A 19670-nucleotide genomic window follows, 5' to 3' on the forward strand; every position below is an offset into this window, starting at 1 on the left:
CTGACCTTAAGGTTTGCAGCCCGATTCGTAACCACTACGCTACCAGAGCTCCTTTATATATAAGTATATATTATGCAACCAAAGTAAATCAAGCCCACTGTAATCCAAATGATTCTGACTTATAGAGATGTTATAGGACAGAGTAGAATTGCTCCAAAGGATTTTCGAGTCTCTAAATCTTTACAGAAGCAACCACACTCATCTTTCTCTCACAAAGTCACTGGTGGGTTTGGACCTCTGACCTTAAGGTTCAGAGTTCAATATTTAATGCCCTGTATTTTGCTGTTCTTGGTAAGTGCTTTCTAGTCAGTTACAAGTCATAGCATTCCTATATAGAGTTTCCAAGCAGTGGCTGGTGGGTTTGAACTGCTGAGTTTGCAGCAAGGTGTCCAGTGTTTATCCCACAGCACTACACTACTGCACGTTGTTAGGTGCCACCAAATCAGTACTACCCATATCGACCACATACACAACAGAATAAAACACTGCCCAGTCCATCACCATCCTCACAATAGTTCTTGTGCTTGAGCACATTGCTACTGCCACTGTGTTAATCCACATCATTGTTGGTCTTCCTCTTTTTTGTTTACCCTCCACTTTCCCATGTATGATGTCCTTCCCTTAGGATTGGCCTCTCCTGATACTATGTCCCAAGTATAAGAGACAAGGTATGGCCATCCTGGCTTCTAAAGAACATTCTGGCTGTACTTCTTCCAACACATATTTGTTCTTCTGGCAGTCCATAATACTTTTAATATTCTTCTCCAATACCATAAGTCAAATGCATCATTTCATTATGGTCCTCCTTATTCATTGTCCAACTTTTACATGCATATGAGGCTATTGATAATACTATGTCATGGATCAAGTGCACCTTAGTCCTCAAACTGACATCGTTGCTCTTGAACACTTTTATGAGGTCTTGTGCAGCAGATTCTACTAATGCAATACATCATTTGATGTCTTGGCTGCTGCTTCCATGAGTGTTGATAGTAGATCCAAGCAAAAATAGTTTTGGACACCTTCAATATTTTCTCCATATATCATGATGTTATTTACTGGTCCAGTGGTGAGAATTTTTGTTTTCTTTACATTGTGGTGCAACCCACACTATAGGTTATGGTCTTCCATCTTCATCAGTAGGTATTTTAAATCCTCTTCTCTTTCAGCAAGCAAGGTTGTATCATCTGCATATCTTGCATATCTCAGGTTGTTAATGAGTGTTCCTCCAATACTCATGCCATGTTCTTCATATAATCCTGCTTCTCACATTATTTGTTCATCATACCAATTGAAGTATGGTGAAAGAATACAACCCTAGTGCTCAACATCCCTGATTTTAAACCATTCGGTGTCCCCGTGTTCTGTTCAATGGCCTTTGGTCTATGTACAGGTTCTTCATGAAAACAATTAAATGTTCTGGAATATCCATTGTTCTCGATGTTATCCATAACTTCTCATGATCCACACAGTTGAAAGCCATTGCATAGTCAATAAAGCACACTTAAATATCTTTCTGGTATTCTCAGCCTTCAGCCAACATCCTTCTGATGTCAGCAATGATACTCATTCCATATTCTCATCTGAATCTGGCTTGAACCTCTGGTAGTTCCCTGTCAATGTACTGTTGCAGCCATTTTAAAATTATCTTTAATAAAATTTTACGTACATGTGATATTAATTATATTATATGATGGTTTCCTATTTTGTTGGATCACCTCTGTTTGGAATGGACACAAATATGGATCTCTTCCAATCAGTTAGTCAGATAACTTTCTTCCAGATTTCTTGGCATAGATGAGTGAGTGCCTCCAGAACTTTATCAATTTGTTAAAAGATATCAATTTGTATTCTATTGATTCCTGGAAACTTGTTCTTTGCCAATGCCTTCAGTGTAACTTGGACTTCTTCAATACCATTGGCTCTTGATTATATGCTACCTCTTGAAATGGTTGACCATTTCCTTTAATACAATGATTCTGTACTCCTTCCGTCTTCTTTTGATGCTTTCTGCATCCTTAAATATTATAGAACCCATCAATGTCTCAAGCCTAAGCTTGAATATTTTCTTCACATATTTCAGCTTGAAAAATGCTGAGCATTTTCTTCCCTTTTGGTTTTCTAACTCCAGGTCTTGGCACATTTCATTATCATGATTAACTTCATCTTCTCAAGCTGCTCTTTGAAATTTTTGTTAAGCTCTTTTACCTACTTGTGTCTTCCATTTGCTTTAGCATCTGAAACTTGGAGAACAAGTTTCAGAGCCTCTTCTGACATCCATTTTGGTCTTTCCTCCTTTCTTATCTTCTTAATGACCATTTACTTTCTTCCTGTATGATGTTCATGATGTCATCCCACAACTCTTTTTGGTCTTTAATCACTGTGTCTAAAGCATCAAATCTGTTCAGATGATCTCTAAATTCAGGTGGAATATTTCAAGGTCATATTTTGACTCTCATGGGCTTGTTTTAATTTTCTTCAGCCTCAGCTTCAACTTGCATATGAACAATTGATAATCCACAGTCATGCCTCTGGCCTTGTCTTAACTGATGATGTGGAGCTTTTCTACTGTTTCTTCCCACAGATGTTGTCAATTTGATTACTGTGTATTCCATCTGGTGAGGTCCACATGTATAGTCATCTTTTATGTTCTTTAGAAAAAGTCTTTGCTCTTGAAAAATTTATCATGCAAATCTCCAGCATCAGTTCTATCACCAAGGCCATATTTTCCAACTAATGGTCCTTTCTCTTTATTTCCAACGTTTGCATTGCAATCACCAGTAACTATCAAAACATCTTTATTGTATGTTTGATCAGTTTCACACTAAAGAAGGTGGTAGAATTCTTCAGTTTCATCATCACTGGCTTTACTGGTTGATGTGTAAATTTGAATAATAATAGTATGAACTGGTCTTCCTTGTAGGCATACGGATATTATCCTACAAATATACTTCAAGATCAACCTTGAAATGTTCTTTTTGATGATGAATACGACATCATTCTTCTACAATGTGTTATTCTGGCATAGTAAACCATATGATTGTCGGATCCAAAACGGACAATTCCAGTTCATTTCGATCTTTATACATTCCATTTCATTTTTGACAACTTCTAATTTTCCTAGAGTCATACTTCATGTGTTCCATATTCCAATTATTAATGGATGTTTACACCTATTTCTTCTCATTTTGAGTTGTGCCCAATCAGCAAATAAAGGTCCTGAAAGCTTTACTCCATTCACCTCATTGTGATGAACTCTACTTTGAGAAGGCAGCTTCTCCCCAGTCATATTCTGAGTTCCTTTCAACCTGAGGGGGTCATCTTCCAGCACTATTTCTCACAATTATTGTTGTTGTTGTTAGGTGTCATTGAGTTGATTCTGACTCATAGCAACCCTGTATAGAGTTTCTAAGGATCAGCAGGTGAGTTTGAACTACTGACCTTGTGGTTGAAACTGACCTTTTGTTCCAGTGTTTATCCTACAGTAACACATCAGGACTCCATAGCTAACATGACTCAGGTGCTATTCATAATATTTCAGTTTTCAATATTCTGGTGGTATCTGAAGTTCTCCACTGTTGATCATAATGTTTTCAGTGGCTAAACATTCAGCAGTATTCTGCCTCTCCTTCTTAGTCTCTTAGTCTGAAAACTCAGCTGAAACTTGTCCATCCTGGGTGACCCTGCTGGTATATAAAATATGGCTGGCATAGCTACCAGCATCACAACAACATGCAAGCCACCACAGTATCAAAAGCACCAGATGAACGGTGACACTTTTAGGGCTCAAATAATAATTACTAATAAATAAGCACTCAAGAGTTTTTCTGACACCGTTCTAGGCACCATGAGGATAATCTGGATGCCTACATCTCTCACTTACTGGGAAATAAAAGAGGTAGATCTTGTCAAAGACAGGAAGAAGGACTGTTATAATAAAGGAGTAGAAAAAGAGATCTCAAGATATTGAGAAGGAAATTAAAACTGGAAACAAGAAATCATCAAAAGGAAATTTTTTCTTTACAGTTCTGAGTAGTACAACCAAATAATTTAAATGTAGCAACAATTTGTCACATCTATATTTCTGGTTTTCTGTTAGTCTAGCATCTGAAGAATTTGCAAAAATAGTTATGGTAGGGAATATTTTTAAGTCTCAAGAACACCTAACATTTTTACCCAAAAATTTTGTCTATGAAGTCCTGGTGTGGTGTTATATGATAAGCACTGACTGGACTGCTAACCACAAGGTCAGAAGTTCAAACCCACTAGTCGCTACTTGGAAATTCTACACAGGTCACCATGAGTCTGAATCAACTCAACAGCACTTAACAGCAATGACAACATTTTGTCTACATGAATAAAGGAATATTGTTAAATATTTAGTAGAATTGTAAGCTTTTGTATAAAGTTAGTGTGCGTGTATGGTGCTGTTAATTTCTTTCTTTGTGGGGTAGGAATCAAGGGGGGTAGGGTTAGGGTTATAATTAGATCTAGGCTAGGCTTAGGACTTTAGTGTCAGGGCTATAGTTAGGACTAGAATTAGGGTGAGTGGTAGGAGTTAGGCTAAGACTAGGAATAAGTCTTGATCTAATTTTAGGGTTATGCTGTTGCCACTGTTAAGTGCCATCAAATCTGTTCCGCTAATAATGACCCTGTATAGGGTTCCTGAGGAGCTGTTGATGGATTTAAACTGCTGACCTTGTGATTTGTAGTCCAGTACTGATCCTATTTTTATTTATTATTTATTTTTTTTCTTGAAACCTACTTGACTTCCTCTTCATTTGTAAGTTCTGTAATTACTTATTCCCTGTTTTTATTTTAAGGTGTTTTTATCTTTATTGTTACAAATTAATATTTCTGGCTACCTATTTTCAGTCTTGTATGTGTGTTTTACTTTGCATACTTCTGTATATGGGTTGAGTTCTGGGTAATATTGTCATATATGTTGGTCTCAGATTATTATTTGCTGTTATTGACTCTGTACAAAAAAACTCCTTTTAGTACTTTTTTGTAAGGTTGGTCTAGTTTTTACAAACTCTTTTCATTTCTTTTTATATGGAAATGTCCTGATTTTGCTGTCATATTTGATGGACAGTTTCGCTGGGTATATGATTCTTGATTGACAATTTTTTTCTAAGTTTTATAAATGTCATCCTATTGTCTTCTTGCCTGCATGGTTCCTGCTGAGAAATCAGAGCTTAGTTTTATTTGCTATTATTTGTAGGTGATTTTGTTTTGTTTTTGTTTTTCCTCAGCTACTCTCAGGATTCTTTCCTCATTTTTGGTTTTGAAAAGTTTGATTATAATCTGTCTTGGTGGTTTTCATTTGGAGTCTATCCTATTTAGAGTTTTTCAAATTCTTGAATGATGATTTTCTCATCTTTCATGATGTTAGGGAAGTCTTCTTACAACATTTCTTGGCCAAATTTCTCTATGTTATTTTTAGTCTCTTCCTATTCTGGAATTCCAATCACACACAACTAAATTCTCTTGATACTGTCCCACATAAATCTTCTACTTTCTTCAGAATTCTAAATTCTTTTTTCTGATAGTTCCTTTAGAAGAAAATATTGAGAAATTTGTCTTCAAGCTCACTAACGCAACCTTCCATTGATTCAATTATACTTCTTTTCAATGTGTTATCTATTCTGAAGTCTTAGTTTTTATCTCTGGCTTTCTAAATGCTGCTTTTGTATGGTTTCCGATTTTTTTCTTTTATTTTGACAGTTTTTATTTTTAACTTTTAATTGTGAATTGAGTGAAGGTTTACAGAGCAGATCATCAGTTTTACATTAAACAAATCATACACTTTGTTTAATCTGAATGATTATAATCTCCTCCTTGGAACAACAGTTATCACACTTCCTCCCTGTGGTTTTTATTTCCATTCCACCTTCCTTGAAATATGCCTCAAGTCTTATGCTAGGACTGTGTGATATGCCAATAACCCTTCTGAATTTTGTCCTTAGGTAAATGTTTTCCTTTTGATTTTGAATGGTTGACTGTTCCATAGAGAGCCTACCTTTCTAGTGTTATTATCCCCCTATGTATCTATCTGCCGGTTGGTTGAAAATTGTGTCACAAGGTGAGTTCCATTTCAGACCTCAAGAGTGACTGAGAGCCTTTGTCTCAGGTTCCTCTAGTCTTTTTCTGACCAATAAGGCCAGTCTTTTTTTAGAATTTTGATCTTTGTTCCACACTTTCTCCCACTCTGTCTGAAAACTTCTAATTGACACTTTTCAGAGGACTTGGTAGCAGTAGCCAGACACCATCTAGTTCTTCTGGTCTCAGATTCATGGAGACTGAAGTTCAAGTGTTCCACTAGTCTACTGACGTACTTGATTCCAAACATCTTCAATTTTCAACATTCTTCTTTTTTCCATACATGAAGAGACCAATAGTTGAACCTTAGATGGCCGCTCATGAATTTTTAAGATTCCAGATGCTACGGATGTAAAACATTGTCTTTGGGGACGATGTTATGTCAACTGAACATGGTGTCCCCTGAGACTATGGCCCTAACCTAAGCCCACAGGCACAGCAACTAGTTGCCTCAAGTTGGTATTGTCTAAGCAGTTCTTGTTGTGCTTTCCTGAATTCTTCTAAAGCTTTTTCCTATGTTTTCCTTGCTTTCCTGATCTTACTCTCCGTCCACTGAATGTATCTAAAGACCACTCACCTAAACTCCATATCCAGTAGTTTTGCTATATTTTCTGACTCTGTATTTTGGTCATTTGTCTGAGGCACTCAGTCTTGATCATTCATGTAGGTTTAACTTACATGTTTTCTCTAAGTCATTGTGGAGCTTTTTTATTTATATTTAATTGATGATTGTATATTGGTGTATTTTCAGACACTCATCACCTGTCTCCTAGTGAATGTGGTAGACACTGGAACTATAAATGCAGTTCTCTGTTCACTGTTTGTGTAGCATTGTTTAGGGTGGGTTCATGTATCTCCAGAAGCAAGGGCAGCATTCCAGGTGCCTGACCCCAGATAGAATAGAGGCTGTGCAAGAGGGAAGCCTCTGGGTTGGCAAGGGTGGATATTGGCCATGCCCCCAGTGACCAGGACAGCATGAAACAAAGGAGAAAAATAACCCCTTGCCACCAAACTTCAGCCAAATCCTATGTCTGTAAGTTGCTGGATTTGACAATTACTTGCAAAAATCAAGATGGCCACACAGCTACATGCCAGCTGATAGCCTGTTTTTCCTCCTCTCTTGCTGTTCCTGTTCTTCTTCCTCTTTAAGTCAGCACTCAACCCACCTCTCTGTCTTATATTCTGAATCTCAGGGTTCTAGAATCACCATCTGTATCTGTTTCCATTTTCTTTGTTGCATAGGGTCTACTCAATGTGTCTGCCTACTCTGCCATCTTGCCCTGGCTGAACCTCTGTATGCGGTTTGTGGGTTTTTTTTTAGGTGTTAATTATTAATGAAAGTGCTGTAGAAACATGGCACTGAGATGTACCATTGTATGAAAATAATTGTAGTTGTTAGGTGCCATCAAGTTGGTACCAACTCATAGCGACCTTATGCACAGCAGAACAAAACACTGCCCGTTCCTGGGCCAACCTCACTACTGTTGCCACGCTGAGTCCATCAATGCTGCCACTTGGCCAATCCATTTCACTGCGGGTCTTCCTCTTTTTCTCTGACCCTCCACCTTACCAAACATGATATCCTTCTCCAGCGACTGGTCCCTCCTAACAATATGTCTGAAGTATGAGAGACAAAGTTTGGACATCTTGGCCTCCAAGGAGCACTCTGGCTGCACTTCTTCCACCACAGATCCATTGGTCCTATGGGCAGCCCATGGCATTTTCAATAGTCTCCTCCAACACCATAACTCAAAAGCATCAATTATAACCATTTTTTCTCTGCCTTATTCTTTCAGTGTGTGCTAAAGTAAAATAAGAGTAGAGGAAGTTTAAAATTCTTTTTCAGTGCTGTAAATCTCATTGGATGTAAAGCACTTAGAGAAGGGTGACTAGTCAAAGATTATTGGTTTCTTCCAGCTGGTGGAAAAAGGTAAGGGCTATATTCCATTCTTAGAGTCTCTGATAGCAATTACAGATGGAGAGAACTTCAAATGCTTTGGAGCTTGGGTTTAATTCAGAGCAGTGTGTGACATTTTAGACAGATCTTAGCATGCTCATGAAATTACAATTGGAGTTGGAGATCTCATGAAATAGTTAAAGATAGTACTTTTATGAGGTATGAGTATAAAGTAATACAATTGATTATTTAAAACCAAATAGCAGAATTTAGTCATTCAAATCAAATGTCTCTTTAAAAATTGTCATGTTGGAGAGTCTACGGTCATCCAGTTGTTGCTGCCAGAAACACTGTGGTCTTTTCTTGTAAATGGAAACGTCTCATCTTTTGAGAGTAAACTTGATTGTTGAAAATGGTTAATATTGTGCAGCCCCACCCAATTTTAGTGAATACAATGAGTGATAGAACTTAGGGACTGAATTTTGGGCAAAGTTCAATGGGGCCATAAGTAAATGAACCTTGTTAAGAAAATTTGCATTGTGGTCTGTGTATAATGCAAATAGCTGAGACTTAAATTCTTGCTATGTGTCAATTACTGTTGTAAGCATATGATACCGATGATTTTATGACCTGTCAGCAAGCCATTTCAGGTTATCCTTGTGACATATAAGCTTTTCTTCATGGAGAAATGTTTATACTGCAATTCCCTATGAATTTGGAGATTTGAAATTTCTCAAAATTGGTGTTAATGTCAGACTATCTTGTAAGTATACAGACATCCATGGTTACTTTCAATGGCACATTTTCTTGGGTATTTTAAGTTCAGAGTATTTGGAAATATTTAAGAAAATGAGGGGTCACAAGAGCAAGTGTATGTGATATATGCCTCAAGACTTATGCTAGGACTGTATAATATGCCTAAGAGACTGCAGACTTCATAGAACTAGGTCCAAATCTAAAATTTTGTCATTATTATATATATGTCCACGGACAACTTTGTACACTTCTCTGAGGCTCCCTTTCTTCATCTATATAATAAGGACTCTAATGCTCATTTTACAGGGTGTGTGAGGATTAAATCAATCAATCTAATCTTGCATGGCACAACACATAGCAATATCCCTCCACTAATATGAATTCTATTCCTTTTTAAATAATATCCTTGGGCTTCCCATCTGAAAAGAAATCAACTATCACAATCGTCGATTTTGCTTTCTCAGAATTTAGGAGTATAGCTCTGATGTTATAATGTAGAGGTACAGAAGAAGGTGATTTTTACTAGACTTATTCATGATTCACCCCTGCTATTTTATGTGCCTACCACTTACTGCCTGCAGCACGCACCAATTGGACTCCAACTGATGGAGACAACACGTGGGAGGAGGTGTGGGATCCCACAAAGGGCTTGCAGCTGTTGAGAGAGCAATTGGATTAGGCAGCCAAGACCAGAAGCATCTGGTAAAACTGAAATTTTTCATAAACTGGCATTTCTGTCATAAACAGTAATTCCTAGTTCAGGTTCAAAACCAAGAACAATCTGAAAAAAAACCTAGATTCAAGTCTGACCCAGACTTGTTCTGGTCTAATGATACTCCCCCTACTCAAATATAGCCCAAGAATAGACCAACCATTGCTTGCAATAATTTATGCAAAAAATAAAAGAACACCTACTATCTGCCAGGCACTGCTATTGCTGATAGAAAAAGAAGTTAAACAAATAATAATCACCTTCATCAATTCTACTCTCATAGATTACATTTTCTACGTAGAGAGAGAATCCATAGATAAGCTAGATAAATAAAATATATAGTCATTGGTGGTAAGTGTAGAAATAGGAATCAAAAGAGGGGTTTTAACCTCTGTCAGGGAGGGTCAGGGAAGGTATCACTGAGTAAAGCAGACTTGCACCAGGCCTTTCAATGAGACAGATTTCTAAATGAAACAAATTGTTTGTGCTTATCTTCTGACAGGTTGGAAATTGGAACCCACCCAGTGGCACTGGGAAAAAACGTCCTGGCAATGGGCTTCCATAAAGTTTAAACCAAAAACCAAAACCAAACCTTTGTCAACTTTATTCTGATTCATAGTGACCCCATTGAACAAAACAGAACTGACCCATAGGGTTTCCAAAGCTGTAAATCTTTATGAAAGCTGACTGCTACATAATTACCCATGGAGTGGCTGGTGGATTTGAACCACAAACTGTCTTGTTAGCAGATAAGTGTTTAACCACTATGCTACCAGTGTTGACAATCAAGAATAACTGCTGGAGTGATTCTACTCTGTAACACATGGGGTTGCCTTAAGTCAGAATCAACTCAACAACAGGTTTGGGGCTTTTTTGGTTTTTGTGTGTGTGTGACTTGGTAGAATTAAAGATGAAAACTATAAGTAGCTGAGGACCTCATGCCAGGTAAAAGCTAGGGTAGGCACAGAGCCTGAGGCAGGGATTTGTCTAGAGATTTTGTGGAAACAGGAATCACTGTAAAGTAAGCAAAGAGGAGAAACTTAGATGAAGTAGGGGTGTTGGAGGTGAGAACACAGGCTACTAGACGGTCTTTTTGACTTTTACTCTGAGTGACATAGAAATGAATCACATTCAGCTATGTCACAGGCATTAAATTGGTATTTTCCAATTGCCTTGTCATGTAAATGAAATTTCTGCTACCAAGCAGAAAGTTCATTTACATGACAAGGCAATTGGAACTCAAAAACAAACACAAAACAGCCTTGCCTAAAATCAAACAATTGCAAAATGGGAGAACCAAGAATTCAAACCCTAGAATCTGTGTTGGCCAGAGCTTGAACCCAAGCGTGTTGAAACACAGGTGAGAACCAGAAACCCTGAATACGATGGAACTCTCATAATTCCAACTAAATTCTGACACTAAAAGCAGCCCATTTGTGAAACAGCTGTGACAATGTTTTGCTATGAAGTATTTGTCTCTCTCTTTGACCCCCAAATTCCAGACACACCGAAGCACTCTAAAGTCATGGTTTCTAAGATAGGAACAGCCTTTGGTATGGATTACATCTTAATGTAAAGAAAACAAAAATCCTCACCACTGGACCAATAAACAACATTCTTATTAACAATGGAGAAAAGATTGAAGTTGTCAAGCACTTCATTCTTCTTGGAACAACTATAAACATACACGGAAGCAGCAGTCAAGAAATCAAACGACGTATTGCATTAGGCAAATCTGCTGCACAGACTTTTTAAAGTGTCGAAGAGCAAAAATGTCAGCTTGAAGACTAAGGTGCACCTTACCCAAGCCAAGGTATTTTCAATAACCTCATATACATGCAAAAGCTGGACAATGAATAAGGAAGACCATAAAAGAATTGATGCTTTTGAGTTTGGTGTTGGAGGAGAATATTGAAAGAGCCATGGGCTGCCAAAAGAACCAATAGATCCGTTTTGGAACAAGTGCAGCCAGAGTGCTCCTTGGAGGCCAAGATGGCCAAACTTCGTCTCTCATACTTCGGACATATTGTCAGCATGGACCAGTCACTGGAGAAGGATATCATGTTTGGTATGGTGGAGGGTCAGAGAAAAAGAGGAAGAGCCCCAACGAGATGGATTGGCCAAGTGGCAGCATTGATGGACTCAAGTGAGGCAATGGTAGTGAGGTTGGCCCAAGATCGGGCAGTGTTTCATTCTGCTGTGCATAGGGTCGCTATGAGTCGGTACCAACTTAATGGTACCTAACAACAACAAGATAGGAATATAAGCACTGGTGTGGCATGGTAGGATAAGCACTAGACTGGAAATCACAAGGTTGGTATTTCAAACCCACTAGCCACTTTTGGTAAACCCTATAGAAGGTTGCTATGAGTCAGAACTAATGCTAAGGACCACAACAACAAACAAAAAGACAAAAATGTATGTGAATAAACTGGAGGGTTTTTTGTTTTTTGTTTTTTAATACTGACTACAGAGCCCCAGTCCAGACTACCAAATAAAAAAAATTAGGGTTCTTGTAACAGTTCATTTTATGAGTCAATTTGCCTAGGGTTTTTTTTTTGTTGTTTTTTTTTTAAAGCATTGCCATGGAATCAGTTCCAACTCATGGCAACCCATGTGTTACAGAGCAACTGCTCCATAAGTCTCCTTAACTGGAGTCTTTACTGAAGCAAATCACCATCTCTTTGTTTTTTGGCTCTGCTGGTGGGTTCATACTGCCAAACGTTCAGATAGTGGTCAAATGTAAACCATTTGTAACACACAGGAATATTTTTACATGGTATAGTGTTGTTGTTAGGTGCTATCCAGTCAGTTCCAAACTCATAGTGACTCTATTTCCAACAAGAGGAAACACTGCCTGATCCTGCACAAGCCTCACAATCATTCTCACATGAGCTAGAGATACCAACAAATTAAAGAACAAAAATAAATGCTATGCATGAGGTTTCATTGGTTTGTCAGTTAAATGATATCTTGACTATTTATCTATTCTTACATTTTGATTCCTAGTTAGTTATTGAGTGGTGGTGGTGGTACAAGTGGTTTGTAACCAGTTGCAAACTGGAAGAAAGGTTGGCAGTTCAAATCCACCCAGCAGTGCTGAGAAACCAAAGGTCTGGGAATCTGCGTCCATAAAGATTATGTTGTTAAGTGCCGTTGAGTCAACTCCAACCCATAAGGACCCTGAACAGGGTTTCTGAGGCTGTAAATCTTTACGGGAGCAGAAAGCCTCATCTTTCTCTCGCAGAGCAGCTGGTAGTTTCAAACTGCTGACCTTGAGGTTCACAGCCCGATTCGTAACCACTATGCTACCAGAGCTCCTTATGAAGTCAATTAAAAAAGAAAATGAAAAAAGAAGCAAAACAGCCAGAAATGTCCTATGGAGCAGTTCTTAATCGCAGCAAACTTGAGCCCATTGTTGCTGCAAGGGTGTCAATCCATTTTGTCAGGGGTCTCCATCTTTTCACTGCCACTTCATTGTATCAAGTATGATGTCCTTTTCCAAGAACTGGTCCCTTCTGATAATATGTCCGAAGTATGAGAGATGAAGTCTGGACATGTTGGCTTTTAAGGAGTATTCTGGTGGCACTTCTTCCAACATAGATTTATTTGGTCTTCTGGCAGTCCATGGTACCTTTACTATTCTTATTCAACAGTATAACTCAAATGCATCAACTCTTCTATGAGCTTCCTGAGTCATTGTCCAGCTTTCACATGTATATGAGGTTACGGAAAATACCATGGCTTTGGTCAGACACACTTTAGTCTTCAAGCTGATATCTTTGCTCTTGAGCACTTTAAAGAGGTCTTATGCAGCAAATTTGCCTAATGCAATGTGTCATTTAATTTCTTAACTGCTGCTTTCATGAGTGTTGATAGTGGTTCCCAGCAAAATAAAGTCCTTGACACCTTCAATCTTGATGTTTTTTTATTGGTCTAGTGGTGAGGATTTTTGTTTTCATTACATTGAGATGCAATCCATACTGAAGGCTGTGGTCTTTGGTATTCAACAGTAAGTATTTTAAATCCTCTTTGCTTTGGGCAAGTATGTCTGTATCATCTGCATAACATAGATTGTTAATGAGCCTTCCTCCAATCCTGATGCCACATTCTTCTTCATATAATCCAGTTTCTTGCACTATTTGTTCAACATACAGATTGAATAAGTATGGTGATACAACCTGGGCGCACACCTTATCTGATTTTAAATCATTCAGTCATTTCTGTGCAAATGACTGCTTTTTGGTCTATGTACAGGTTTCTCATGAGCCCAGTTAAGAGTTACAGAATACTCATTCTCCACAGTGCTTTCACAGCTCATAATGATCCAAACAATCTAAACTTTTACATAGTCAATAAAGCACAGAAAAACATCTTTCTGGTATTCTCTGCTTTCAGCCAAAATCCATCGAACATAAGCAATGATATCCCTCATTTCCATGCCCTTGACTGAATACAGCTTGAACCTCTGGCATTCCCCTAGCAATGTACTGTTCAGGAATTTTAAAATTATCTTTAGCAAAATTTTACTTGCATATGATATTGTCCTATGATTTCTGCATTTTGTTGGGTTATCTCTCTTTGGAAGGGACACAAATATGGATCTCTTCCAATCACTTGGCCAGGTTGCTGTCTTCCAAGTTTCTTGGCATAGATGAGTGAGATTGCCTCCAGTGATTTATTAATTTGTTGAAAGATTTCAATTTGTATTCCATCAATTCCCAGAGCCTTGTTCTTTGCTAATGCTTTCAATGCACCTTGGACTTCTTCCTACAGTAATGTTGGCTCTTGATCATATGCTACCTCTTGAAATGGTTGAACATCAACCATTTCTTTTTAGTACAGTAACTTTGTGTATTCCTTCTATCTTCTTTTGATGTTTTCTACATCATTCAATATTTTTCCCATACAATCCTCCAAAATTGCAAGTTGAGGCATGAATTTTGTCTTCAGTTTCCTCAGCTTGAGAAATGCTGAATGTGTCTCCCCTTTTGGTTTTCTAACTCCAGATCTTTGCACATTTCATTATAATACTTGAGTTTGTCTTCTCAAACTGCTCTTTGAAATTTTCTGTTCAGCTCTTCTACCTCCTCATTTCTTCTATTTGCACTAGCAATTCTATGCTGGAGAGCAAGCTTCAGAGTCTCTTCTGACATCCATTTTAGTCTTTTCTTTCTTCCTTGTTGCCTTCTTCCTGTATGACATTCTTGATGGCATCCCCAACTCTTCTGGTTTCTGGTCACTAGTGTCTAATGCATCAAATCTGTTCTTGAGATGTTCTCTAAATTCAGGTGGAATATATTCAATATCGTATTTTGGCTCTCATGTTCTTATTTTAATTTTCTTAAGCTTCAGACTGAAATTACATATGAGCGATTGATGGTCTGTTCCACTGTCTGCCCGTGGCCTGGTTTTGTCTGATGGTATGGAGCTTTCCCATCATCTCATCCACAGATATAGTCAATTTTATTTCTATGTATTCCATATGGTGATGCCTATGTGTATAATCATCATGTTGTTTGAAAAAGGTGTTTGCAATGAACAAATCATTGGACTTGCAAAATTCTATCAGTATCATTTCTATAACCAAGGCTATACTGAACCACCTTTTGTTCCAACCTTTGCATTCCAATCATCAGTAATTATCAATACATCTTTATTACATGTTTGATCAATTTTAGACTAGAGAAATGGGTAGAATTCTTCAGTTTCATCTTCACTGGTTTTCATGGTTGGTGTATATATTTGAAAAATAGTGGTATTAACTAGTCTTCCTTGAAGTCATTTGGATATTATCCTATCATAGACAGCATTATACTTCAAGATAAATCTTGAAATGTTCTTTTTGATGATGAATGTGACACCATTCCTCTTCAATTTGTCATTCCTGGCATAGTAAACCATGTGACTGTCAGATTCAAAATGGCTCACTAATGCCTAGGTCATCAATCTTTATGCATTTCATTTAAATTTCAACAACTTCAAATTTTACTAGAATCATACTACTTATAGTCCATGTTCCAATTACTAGCATATGTTCACAACTGTTTCTTCTCATTTTAAGTTGTGCCCAATTAGCAAATGAAAGTCCTAAAGTTTTACTCCATTCATGTCTTCATAGTTAACTGTACTTTGAGGAGGGAGCAATTCCCAGTTGTATTTTGATGACTTCCAACCTTAGCGCTCATCTTCTGGCACGATATCTGAAAATATATTGGTTCTATTCATCATGTTCAAAATTCAGTATTCTGGTGCTGATAGTGTTTCACTGTTATTCATAAGGTTTTTGTGGCTAAACATTCTAAAGTAGTTCACCTCTCCTTCTTCTGCGTCTTATTCTAGAAGCTCAACTGAAATCTGTCCATTATGCCTGTCCCTGATGGCATTCAAAGTACTGGTGCCATAGCTTCCCGTATCATGGCAACAGGCATTTTTAACTATGCCTGTAATTTCCCCATATCTAATAGTTCTGGTGTGACACTGTATAATAAGTACTGACCTGCAAACCACAAGATAGGTGGTTCAAACCCACCAGCCACTCCTCAAAATCCCTACACAGGATGGGTTTGAATCAGAAATTACTCAATGGCATTTAACAACAACCACAATAATAACAGAAAAGAAGTGTTATTAATTCTTTTTAAATTATTTTAAAATGAACATCAAATCATTTTGCTCTTTGAATTACTGGCATACTGTTTGCTTTGATTGGAACTATTTACCATCACATAAGCCATAAGTAAAGGAGCTCTGGTAATGTAGTGATTACTAATTGGGCTGCTAACCTTAAGGTTGGAAGTTCAAAACTACCAGCTGTTCCATGGGAGAAAGATGAGGCTTTCTTCTCCCGTAAAGATTTGCAGCCTCGGAAACCCTGTGCAGGGTGGCTATGAGTCAGAACCAACTCCACAATACTTAACAATAACAAGCCATAAGTAGCCTGCTCAAGTAGGGGGTATGTGGAGGCCAGAACTGCTATAATTCACATTTTCCCATCACATTGTATAAGAATATTGAGGATACTTGTACCTTGGATATTATAATCCTCTTGCTCCTTCCATCACCCATTCTTCTGCTCTTGTTGTTGTTGTTAACTGCCATGGCAACCATGTATAGGGTGTCCAAGATGGGCTGGTGGGTTTGGATTGCCAGCCTTACAATTAGAAGTCCAATGCTTATCCTAAAGGGCTGCACCAGAACTCAAAAGCCTAGTAATAAATGAAAAATCTCTAAAGTACATGAAATCCCATTCACTCACAATGGCAAAGTAAAAAGGTAGTTCTTTGAAGTATTTTTTCTTTCGTGTATTGTTTGTTTTGCAAATTTGTAACCATAGCATCACATCCTACTACTTGAAACAAAGAAAAATAAACATTATATAATCCTTACTGATTGAATATAAACATCCAGTTTCCAAAATCACTTTCAGGTATATTTCCCATTTACTATCATTTTAAGCAGCCAGAAGAATGAAAAAAATCAGTTTTAGAAGAAGTACAACTAGAATGTTCCTTAAAAGGAGGGCTGACAAGACTTTGTATTGCTTGCCTTGGACACATCAGGAAAGAGAAATCTCTAGAAAAGAACATCCGGTTTGATAAAGTGGAAGGTCATCAGAAAGCAGGAAAACGCTCAATGAGATTGATTGAGATATTAGCCTAAACAATGGGTTTAAACATACCAATGATCAAAGAGATGGTGAAGGAATGAAGTACTTGGCAATATTTCACCATTTCACTGAAAACAAAACTCACTGTTATTGAGATACATGTTGTTGTTAGGTGCTGTTGAATTGGCTCCAGCTCATAACAACCCTATGTTGTTGTTAAGGGCCAGCGAGTCAGTTCCAACCCATAGTGACCCTGAACAGTGTTTCTGAGGCTATAAACCTTTACGGGAGCAGAAAACTTCATCTTTCGCTAGCAGAGCAGCTGGTAGTTTCAAACTGCTGACCTTGTGGTTCGCAGCCCGATTCGTAGCCACTACGCTACCAGAGCTCCCTATGTACAACAAAAATCTCTGTCCAGTTCCCTGCCACCCTCACAACTGTTGCTACACTTGAGTCCATGGCTGCTGCAACTGTATCAATCTATCTCATTGGGAGTTTTCCTCTTTTTCTCTGACCCTCCACTTTAGCAAGCATAATGTCATTCTCCAGCGATGGGTCTCTCCTGATAATATGTCCTAAGTATGAGAGACAAAATCTCATCATCCTGACATCTAAGGAACGCTCTGGCTATACTGCTCCAATACAGATTTGTTTGTTCTTCTGGCAGTTCATGGTACTTTTAATATTCTTCTCCAACACCATAACTCAAATGCATCAATGCTTCTTTTTTCCATATTCAAGTCCAATTTCCACATGCGTATGAAGCTATTGAAAATACCATGGCTTAGGTCAGGTGCATCTTAGTCCTCAAACTGACATCTCAACTCTTGAACACTTTCAAGAGGTCTTGTGTAGCGGATTTGCCTAAAGCAATACATCTTTGATTTCTTGACTGTTCCTTCTGATTTTAGATCCAAGCAAAATGAAATCCTTGACAACTTCAATCTTCTCTCCATTTATCAGGATGTTAGAGTCTCCAAAAGTCACAGTGGACTTCAAACAACTGACAACATGTGTAAATCAGAAATGGCTTCAGGGGAAGGGGCAGGGAATCATACTTTACTCACAGCTGAGGGAATTTTAGCTAATTGGAATTATTTCAGTTAAACTTTCTTAAAAGTCATAAATAAACAATGGCCTACTGATGGACTTGAGTATGTGGTTCACATCATGCCCAATGCTCCTACTCACCAGTATACAATCCTCCTCACCTTGTAGTTCAACAAGGCATATGTGTGGTTCTGGCTGATAGACTAGGAGTAAATGCATGTAATTTTCCAGGTAAAACCCTTCAGAAGTCATAGAACAGGTTTTCTGTTGAGACGGTGGAATCCTAAGATGGAAATAACTGGATTCCTGGGAGACCATGTGATTTCAGGCATGCAGTAAACTGTACAAATTAAATCTAAAACTTTTGTGCTATTAAGTCACTGGGATTTGGGTTCTATGTTTTTATTGTATCATAGGCTAATTTAGCATTACTAATCCAGTATGTCATGAAGAAATATGTTCAATAATTCAAACATCTCAATAACCTAATTCTAGCTGATTCACCAACAGACATTTTGTCCACCTGGACCCTAAACCAGTTGCCATCAGGTCAATTTCGACTCAAGGAAACCCCATGTGTTGCAGAGTAGAACTGCTCCATAGCATCTTCAAAGCTGTGATCTTTCAGAAGCAGATCACCAGGCCCATCTTCATAGATATCTATGGGTGGGTTTGAACTGCCAACTATTTGGTCAGTAGTAAACACTTAATTGTGTCACCCAGGACCTACAATTGGGCCACATCGACTGCCTTTTTGGATAGCCTTGCCTATTTTGTATACATATATTATATAAGTTATACACAGTCACTACACCAAAAAGAAATGGTCCATGTTCAAACATTTCAAGAAGTAGCACATCATCAAGAACCAATGGTACTGAAGGAAGAAGTCCAAGTTGCACTGAAGGTATTGGAGAAAAACAAGAATACAAGAAATGATGGAATACAAATTGAAATCTTTCAACAAATTGGTAATGCACTGGAGGTACCTACTCATCTATGCTAAGAAATTTGGAAGGCAATTAGAAGAGATCCATATTTGTGCACATTCCAAAGAGAAGTGACTCAACCGAATGCAGTAGTCATTGAACATATTAATTTCACATAAAAGAAAATTTTGCTGAAGATATTAAAAAATAGATGCAACACTATATAGACAGGGAACTGCCAGAAATTCAAGCCAGACTCAGAAGAGGACATGGAAGAGGGGTATCATTGCTGATGTCAGATGGATCTTTGCTGTAAGCAGCGAATACCATAAAGATGTTTACTTGTTTTACATTGACTATGCAAAGACTGTGTGGCTCATGATAAGCTAGGAATAACATTGCAAAGCATAGGTATTCTAGAACACTTTAATTGTGCTTATGAGGAAGGGTGCATAGACCAAGAGGCAATCATTCGAACAGAACAATGAGACACTGAATGGTTTAAAATTAGAAAAAGTTTGCACCAGAGCATTTAAATATTCTAGAATACCTATTATTTGCAACATTATCCATAGCTTGTCATTATTCCACTATACTTATTTAATCTGCATACTG

The sequence above is a fragment of the Chrysochloris asiatica genome, unplaced genomic scaffold (genome assembly GCF_000296735.1).
Source record: "Chrysochloris asiatica unplaced genomic scaffold, ChrAsi1.0 scaffold00146, whole genome shotgun sequence".
Taxonomy (NCBI): Eukaryota; Metazoa; Chordata; class Mammalia; order Afrosoricida; family Chrysochloridae; genus Chrysochloris; species Chrysochloris asiatica.